The sequence below is a fragment of the Ctenocephalides felis genome, unplaced genomic scaffold (genome assembly GCF_003426905.1).
Source record: "Ctenocephalides felis isolate EL2017-DRISC unplaced genomic scaffold, ASM342690v1 CF-g0.4_SCAFFOLD_01604, whole genome shotgun sequence".
NCBI lineage: Eukaryota > Metazoa > Arthropoda > Insecta > Siphonaptera > Pulicidae > Ctenocephalides > Ctenocephalides felis.
In genome coordinates this window covers 39,691,308-39,700,736 of record NW_020537758.1, presented here as the reverse complement: position 1 = coordinate 39,700,736, position 9,429 = coordinate 39,691,308, and the positions used below count along the sequence as shown (strand labels likewise).

General features: G+C 28.0%; 1 protein-coding gene across 1 annotated transcript in view; it reads left to right on the top strand.

Moving 5' to 3' along the window:
* Nucleotides 1-5,759: 5,759 nt before the first annotated feature.
* LOC113373732 (whirlin-like) overlaps nt 5,760-9,429 on the top strand; it is a 33,933-nt gene continuing 30,263 nt past the window's right edge. Inside the window, 1 exon segment of the mRNA XM_026614007.1 lies at nt 5,760-5,861. The gene's annotated coding sequence lies outside the window, so the exon portion shown is untranslated.

Sequence of the window (9,429 nt, the reverse complement as noted above, 5' to 3'; positions counted from 1 at the left end):
CTTACTCATATTTTCCTACAGTATAATTTTACTATTTAGAAAACTAAAATTGATTTATAAATTTTTATAAATCAATTATTTCGAAATATTTCATGTATTTGCATTACATAAACTAACATGCATAGAAAATAATTACAAACAAATTAACCCCTAATAGTATTTGTCAATGTATTATGTAAACATTCTGAATGTACCTGTGTGCCCAATATTTATTATACGTTATAACCATTATTATTAACTGATAAATTGATATTATAAATTATTAATTGTGAATATTACATCACAATTTTACATTATTTTCTAAGTTTTGCATTAACATCACTTGTTATTGTGCGCCACTTTCAGTCGCAAATGTAGCAATTGCTAAATCCTAAATTTAGGTCTTGGTTTAATACTGAAAATTGTAGAATATAAGTTGACAAGTTAATTTATCACCATTATTTTTTAATATTTTATATCTGAAAGTTTCATGAAGTTATTTTTAATTATTGCTTGAATATAATATATTTTTATATATAGAACTACTGTGATATAGAAAAAAATACTTTGTACTTAAACTTTTCACAACATATTTACATCTCCAATTATTTTTAAAAAATATGTATATTTAGATATCATTATTCACATTTTGAAATTATTTTTTGTACAATTTTATAATAAATATACTAATTTATTTTATAGGCAAGTTTTTATACCAGTTTTGAAATATTCTTTATATTAGAGATTAACAATTGCATCATTTTCGTTCATGCAATATTTTATATATGTAATCTTATGTACGTTGTTTTACGTATGTTACATGTATTTTATGTCTATTATAAAATGTATGATGTGTGTATATTGTATACCTATAATATATAATCGAAATTATTTAAAATAAACACCTTTAGTTTTTCTTTGCCATGTAATAATATGATGTAGTAATATATTTTTCTATCAGGAGGCGGATAGGTCTTTCGAACCATAGCATATAATAAATAAAAATACAATATAAACGAGAACATTTCTATATTGCTGTTTACGTAAACGTATTTTCATTAAATATTGTAAAAATCAGTAAATTGTCTCAATATTGTAATTAGTTACTATAGTTCTGCCTACGTCAAAACGTTATCTGATAGGTATATGTACAAAAATTGGAAATGAAGTAAACATACAAAGACTTCTTTTTTGTTTGCAAAGTGATATAATGTAGCTATGCCCTGAAAGAATATTTTCTTCGGAAATATATTTGAGTCTAAGCAACAACGAATATCACTACTGCTTGATACCAGGAATTTGAACATCAATCCTCTGATTGCGAGGCCAAACCTTCTACTACTACTATACTATGAACACTCCAGCCAACTACCACCAATACTCCAGTATTAATAATAATAATAATGAAATGAAATTTATTGATGCAATGTTGAAATAACAGCAATTAATTATATGCTAAATGTTATTTAAAAGCAATGTGTTGATGCACTTCCATGCAAATTAAATTTACGTACCGATCTAAATATGATTAACAAAATACAGTCCTCTATATAGTACGAAATAATATTCATAAGTGGGGTATTCGTGGCGCAAATGGTGGAGCCACTATTTTAATATCACAAGATCCAAGTTCAAATCCCGCGTCATGTACACTTTATATCAAGCAGTAGTGATCCATTACCAATATGTGTAAATAATCATTTAATTAATAATTTTTTTTATTATATGTGATCTAGCTGCCTACTTGTTAACCAGTTTAAGTGACTACCTGTCTAAGTATCTACCTATCATAGTTGTCAACTGGTTTACTTTTGTACCTGCTTACCTGCACACCTGTTTGCATTACACTTTTAACCTGTCAACATGTCAGTTAGTCAACCTGCCAATCTGCCAGCCTGTCTACCTGCCTAACTCTTCATATTCCTATTTCAATACCTATCTACTTGTCAAATTGTCTATCCACCAGTCTACCTTTCATGTTTTTTTTTATTCATTCATATTATATAACAATCAGAGTTATTTACATACCCTATGAGTTATATGGATGAATTAATAATACGCAATAATAATATAAATAATCGCAGAAAGAAATAAAAAAAAATAATAATAATAAATAAATAAAAAAATAGATAAATATAAAAATAAAGAAATAAATAAAGAAAAATAAAAGATAAAAGAAAAAAGAAAAACAAATAGTAGTAATTTAAGCAATTGACTATGGAAAACATTTTTTTACATTAAGTCTATAGACTGTTTCTTGCGTAGTCTTCTTATAGGTGGATTATCAAGCCAAGTTGCATTAGGATGATCGAAAATTTAGCATGATGTCCAGTACTGGTATTTTTGATGACATCCACTACGAAAAGGGATGTTGAGGTCATCATGTATGATTTTATTGCTGACAAAACACCACGGGGCATCAGTAATCGTCCGTAGTTGTTTTAGATTGTAATCGTTGAACAAGTCCCACATTTGATTTACTACATGTCCACAGTTGAAATCCATACGTCACACCACAGGTTTAATTATGGTCTATAACTTAAAAAAAAGCTTATTATCTAATGATAATTTGATCTTCACTAATAAGCCAATTTAATTTTGAAAGTGTAAAGTAAGTGTATTTTTAAAGTGTAAGTTTAATTTGTTTTATTTTGGCCGATCCATGTGAATACCCAAGTACTTGACTGTGTCTTTGATTGGTATTTGTCTTTACCTGTCAAGTGCGTACCAATATTTCTACGTGTATTTGAATCAATAATGATGATCAATGATTACAAATCTTTAACATTTCTGAAACTACAAAAACTGCTGGATCTGCCTTCTGAAAAATGTAAAAAACGTCAAAACAAGTAAAAATTATTTGAATTATTGAAATTGGATGCACATTTCATTTTTTGCACATTTGCTGCGTTATAGAAATAAAAAAAAAAGATTATTTTGCGATTACTATAACTTTTCCTAAGGAAAGTGAAAAAGTGAGATATGTAAGTGCCTAATTGATTTGGCAAAAATTAATAATTAAAAAATGAAGTACAATCATTACCTACATATATTAATTATCAAACCTTGAAACAAATTATAAACATTTAATTTTTTTTGTCAAATAAAATTGCCAGTGGGCGCCCAGCGGTGGCGTAAACCGTTCGAATGTGGGCTAACCCAACCTAGTCCCCCGGGTTCGCAGGTTCGATTCCCGCTACCGCCAAAGCCCGACATCAGGCAGGTTTGGTGTCAAATGTCACTTGAGGTTCTCAAATATAGTCTCAGGTGAAAATCGGCTCTCATGGGTATAGCTGCTTATATAAAATAAAATGTCAATAAATACTTCGAGTATAGTTAATTAGCCACAACTGGATTGCCAACTACTGGGCTGCCATCCATTCAAAATCTAAATAATAAAGTCAAAATAAATATTGAAGTGCTAGTATGATAGATTGTAATTAAAGTAAAATTATATATTATATATATATACATATATATATTATATTAATATATATAATTAAAGCCCCAGTATGTTTGATTAGGATTACTCAATTCGTGTGTAGCTCTAGTTTGTTTTCAAATTTCCAAGTCTAGGTGCGTGATTGTTATCAGTATCGTATTAGATAACAATCCTGCTTAGGATTCTTTCTTAACAATGCCCAATAATTTGTCTCAAGGTCGACGATATATAATTCAAGAATTTATAGTGTCATGGCCATAGATAGTATTTCGCCCGCTATTGATTCCTTATAAACGTCACGGCACGGAATCGCATGCGCGCACTCTACCCTTAGTTCCTATAATTACAATTCATGTCGCCAGGATCACTCACGTCCGTCTTTGTGGGAAAAACACATTTACTTCCTAACCAGAGATGGTTCGTGTCGAAGGAAAATTAAAGATAACAATTAAAACTGAGTGAATTTATTTGAATTTGTGCTGAAGATTACCGAAATGTAATTTTTCTGTGATATTGGAACCACAGTTCAGTGTTTTACAGTGCTAGTGTCAATAAGATTTATTGTGCCTGTAATATAAAACACATCACGTTGCCACTGGGTTAAGATAACTTCTTAAATTTCACACAACGTGGATAATTTTGGTATAATTTTTTCATCCAAGTTGCTGAAATAAAATACGATATAAATGATTATATTATTTATTGTGTACGTTTCCACATTCTATGTGTGTTATAATACAGCAGTTCCAGAAATATATACAATAATTTTAAGATTTTTGTCATGAATAAATAATAGCTGGAAATATAAAAATTTAAAAAATGATTAAATATGGGAGCTGGGGGCTTTGTTTAAATTAATATATCTTGAGATCGACTACGAAATAATAATATATTTCTACGAAATAAAACTAAATATATACTTTAACTAATCCTCTACCAAATCAAGTAAAAATAATTCTTTAACCATTCATTATTTCACAGTTAATCATTTCCTACAGAAAATTTTGGTGTTACAACTTACAATTTTGTTGTAACTATCAGGGCATGTAGTAACGACAATGATATCTCTGTTTATTATTTTAACCATTTGATAACGAATTTTAACCAGGTAATTTTATTATTTAACCATTTTTAAGAAAATTGGCTGAATTCACAGTAATTCTTTTGATAAACCAACGCAAGCTATGATTAATAGAAATAAAATATATAATGTATCTTATAAGATAATTTTTCTATCATAAATCAACATAAATTACAATTATTATCATAATACACAGAAAAGATATTGTGTCCCCTGTAACTTCATTTACATGTGCTCACATTTTACAAGGTATACATCCAGGAAAATCTTTTTCTATTAAAACTGTATATGTATTTAATTATATGTAAATGTTTCTAATCTCTCGTATGCTACAACTGGCCCCAAGGTTTTGTTTCTACTAATTCTGGTGTGATTTTTTTACATTAAGCAATGTAACTTAATTAACAAGCTAAATTAAACAATTTAGCAGTCCCGAAAATTGTTTCACGTTATCAAAGATTGATAGATTTTAACCTAATTAAGATATAAAAAAAAATCACTTCAGTTGATTATAAGAACAAAAACCGAAGTTTTATGATAGATATGCATATTACCTGTCCAAAATAACGCACCTGCACAAGTCTGTTTACTGCATCTCCCTGTGGTACAGTAGCTACGACAATATCATGCAGAACACTTTATATGTCCAATCAAAGACAAGACAAAAAAATTAATATCATTTAAGATCATATTAAAAATCTGCTACTACTTACTCATGTTACAATAAGCCCCTAGGCCCCCACATAAGATACCAGGAAATACATAAGGAATAAACATTGTTCTGGAATAAATAAATAAACACAATAAAACTTCTTTTTTTTATAATTTATATTTAAATTATTGTAAAATTTGTGTTAGAACTGCTGAATAACAAACACATACAGTGTAGAAAAGTAGACAATAAATTTTACAGGTATTTATTGTTTTTTAATTTAGACCTATTATCGTGTCTGTCACTTCGACAATTTATCTAAAAATTCTTAAGAATATGTATATATGTATATATATATATATAATTATATATAATTATATTATAATTGTTATTAATGAATAATCTATCATACGCGATATTGCAACATACTTCTCAAATTAAAATAATTAAATTAATTCAAAATTGTTACACTTGTGAAATTAAATTTTTCCTTACCAGTGATAATATTTAATGTATTGATTTTATTACCAGATTGTGTATTAATTGTGTGGAACAAGCATGTTTTGGTGATTTATTAAATGTTTTCAAAAAACACTAAATTGAGATGAGGACTAGCTGACTTTTCAGTAAAATGAAAAAAAGACATTTTAGTGAAAACTGTTTGCAAAGCAGTGATGTGCGTGATTTGAGCTATTAGTAGCCGGAAGGTAGGAATTCATGATTAAGTTACTTATATCGATAAACTTATATTAAATTGACATAATTTGTAAGATATCTACATTTGCTCAATTATGTTAATAAGATTTGTCTTAGCGATTCTTCACAATTAGCAGTTAAAATTAGTTTTACAGAAGCATTGCTACTACCAAGGTTGCACATTCAAATTTTCCATTTCCACTTGAACATATGGATCAAAATATTATATATATTTTTTTTTATTCTCATATCTTAACAATAATCAAAACCTTTCCATTTTACGAGCTGTTGGACTTTCAAACCAAACTTCTCCTTACTTCGTATCTACAGATGGTAACTCAATGATTAATCCATCCATATTTGATTATTAGAATTTATCTATTAAGGTTGACTTTATAAATATATATTTTTTATTTCTCCATATAATTTACAAATGTCTTTAGTCGACATTTATTAAATTTATAGAAAATTTATTTAAATTACATATGACAATAGTAGAAGTAGCCAGTGTTACTTCTACTTCAAATGCCTTATATAAATTCTAAATAAATCAATTATAGATAAGCCGATTATTGAGTTGCCTTCTTATAGCTATCTGTTAAATAATAACATAACAATTAGTAAGTATCTTGATATAATAATAGACAGGGAGTAGATAATTCTTACTGCTGGTTTAAAGGTAAAATGTGTACACGTCTAGTATTTTTATAAGTATATATATTTCAGCAATAAACGTAAAGTTACTGATCTTCCGACTTTTCAAATATTTTTTTCAAAACTCATTAGAGTTTTTTATCATCCATTAATAATACATAATTAAAATATAGAATATTTTAAATATGCACAATTTTTCTACAGATTTTTTTCACAGCATTTTTAGCAGAATTGCTTTGATGGTGGTTTATTTTTTATTCCTTTAATTAGTAATATCTTATTATACAATAATTATATACTTCATGTATAGTTGATATATTAAAGTGAAAATTCAGTTTGAAATACAAACATTAGACGTAGATTATAGAATTTATTTTTTTAACCGATTACTGGGAAAATGCACAGTTGAAAAAGTTATCACCTTGCCAGTTCAAAACTTTAGTGAAATAAATCAAATACTCATTTTAACTTTGAGTTTTTCGAATTTGTTGTGCTGCGCTCAGAATTATTATGAGATCGTTCATCATCAAATTAAATATATACTTGTATTGTAATACAAGTTTCTATATTTTCATTAAATTGTCTTTGTTGAATGTCAGTCACTTATAATGGATTGTAAACTTAAAGAAACAAAAGATTTTTTTCTTAATTTTATAGAAAGTATTTTTATACGTAATTACTCACGATTTTGTCAGAAAAATGGTTTTAATCTTAAAGAAAAAATGCATTCCTGATATTGAGAATTTTAAAACACACTAAATATTAAGGTGACCATATTTTTTAAGTCAAAATCGGGACGATAATTTTCAGTTACTCCAAGCCGGAAATGGGGGGGGGGGCGCTAATAACAAACGCTGTTTAAAAATACAACAAAAAACAGTTTTTTATATAATTTTTTTTAATCAGTATTGCGGACTTTTAGTACAAACTTTATTATTCGATCATATATAATATTTTATTATATACAATATGATGTTTGTGTTTTTTTGCCTTTGAGCTTTGTATATAATTCTATATAATTTTCTTCATAAATAATTTGAAAAAAAATAGCATTTTTTTATATTTTTTGATAATTTTTTTAATTTACGTATTAATTTTCCAAAAATTTGGGACAATCCGGAACAAAAGATCTAAATCCGGGACAAATATTGCTTTTAAAAAACCAAACCGGGACCTTATAAATATGCATAATTGCAATTAATTAAAAAAAATATTTTGACTAAATTAAGGTAAAGTTACAGAAGATAGTTGTACAATTTTCTTCTTAACTAATTTGAGAAAAAATAGAATTTTTTCATATTTTTTGATATTTTACGTATTAATTTTCCAAAAATCTGGGATAATCTGGGACAAAAGATCTAAATCCGGGACAAATATTGCTTTTAGAAAAATTCTCGTCATTAAGTGTGCATCTCTTATATCATAATTTTCTTAAGATTACTGATTTATTTTTCATGTATAATATTGTGAATTATTTATATTTGGTTGAAATATGATTATAGCTACTTTTAAGATATATACTACATCTAAAAAGAAGTAATCCAAAAAGCAATTGAATTATCAAAATTCATTGTCTCGATGACTTTGCATTACATTGCATCTAATACTACGTACCTACTTATCACACTAACAACTTATATTTATATTATTATTAAATTTTATGCCCTATAATGTAAGAATAATGATAATGGCCCCAACTTAGGGATGATTTTGTGACTAGACGAAATTGTTTTGAAATGTCAAATGTTTTCATTACCTTGGGCGGGTGCGTGGATAAAAAGCCCGGCGCCTAACTTCCTATCTTGATAACGACGGAACAAAATAAATGTGGTGAATAAATCAACCAGAAACAGGGCAGAAGTATTAAATAAAAAGTTTACTGTTTCAATTGCTTCATGCTTTTTAATATCGAATTAGTTGTTTTATTAACTCTTTTCTAACTGCTAAAGCATCAGGAGTAAATACCTCTAATAATAATTCTGTACAGTACAGTAATTAAAGACCATATAAAATAAATGAGTTCTGGTTTACCGAAATATTTATAAGTTATAAATATGCATCTTTTTTAATTTTTGTGATTGAGTTTCAATTCCACATGTACTTGGTACATTTGTTACTAGGCTAAATATAATTCCTGTATCAACAATATGATCATTAAGCAGGGTTTGGATCATTGGGTGTGGTTAAAAAAGTCGGTGTGCTGGTTAGTTTTTTTTATACATTTTTCATGGGTAAAAAAGATATTTCAGTTGTGAGCGCCTGGCTTTGTAATCAAGAAATTTTCGGGTTAAATTCGCGTTTCGGACAACCTGATATCAATTAGTAGTGTTACCTGGAAAATATAGATTGATAAATGCTTCCAAGATGAAATAGTCTTTTTTGAATTTGCTGCATTAAGCTAAAAATATATATTTGCGATATATGCGCAGGACAACTACTTTGTTGCCTTCTCAAAAAACAGTAGTTAAGAAGCAATATCATTATGACAACAAAAAAATAAATAATTTTTGTTAAAACTTAAGAATATAGTGAGTAGCATATCCTGGTATCAAAAAGTGGCAAGTATGAGATCATTATAAATATTAAACTAGAGAAAACTGGGTACGGTTGTGCCAGGGTACGGTAGTGACAGTCGTCATAACAGCTAAATTATACTGATATAGGAATTTTGAGATACGGACCAAAGAGAGAAAGATAAAGTATGATTGTTCGAACAAGTTTCCATTATTGCTTGTGAAGATGAAACAGATAAAAAAAACCAAGACAAAAATAGCGCTCGCCCGTTGGTCAGCGGTTAAGAGCGACGGGACTGGTTTCAGAGGTCCCGGGTTCGATACCCATTTCGAGCAGCCTGTTGTCACGCAGCAGTGACAACGATTTCGCTTGAAAATATAGATAGCAATATGTTTCCTAGTAAAATAGCCC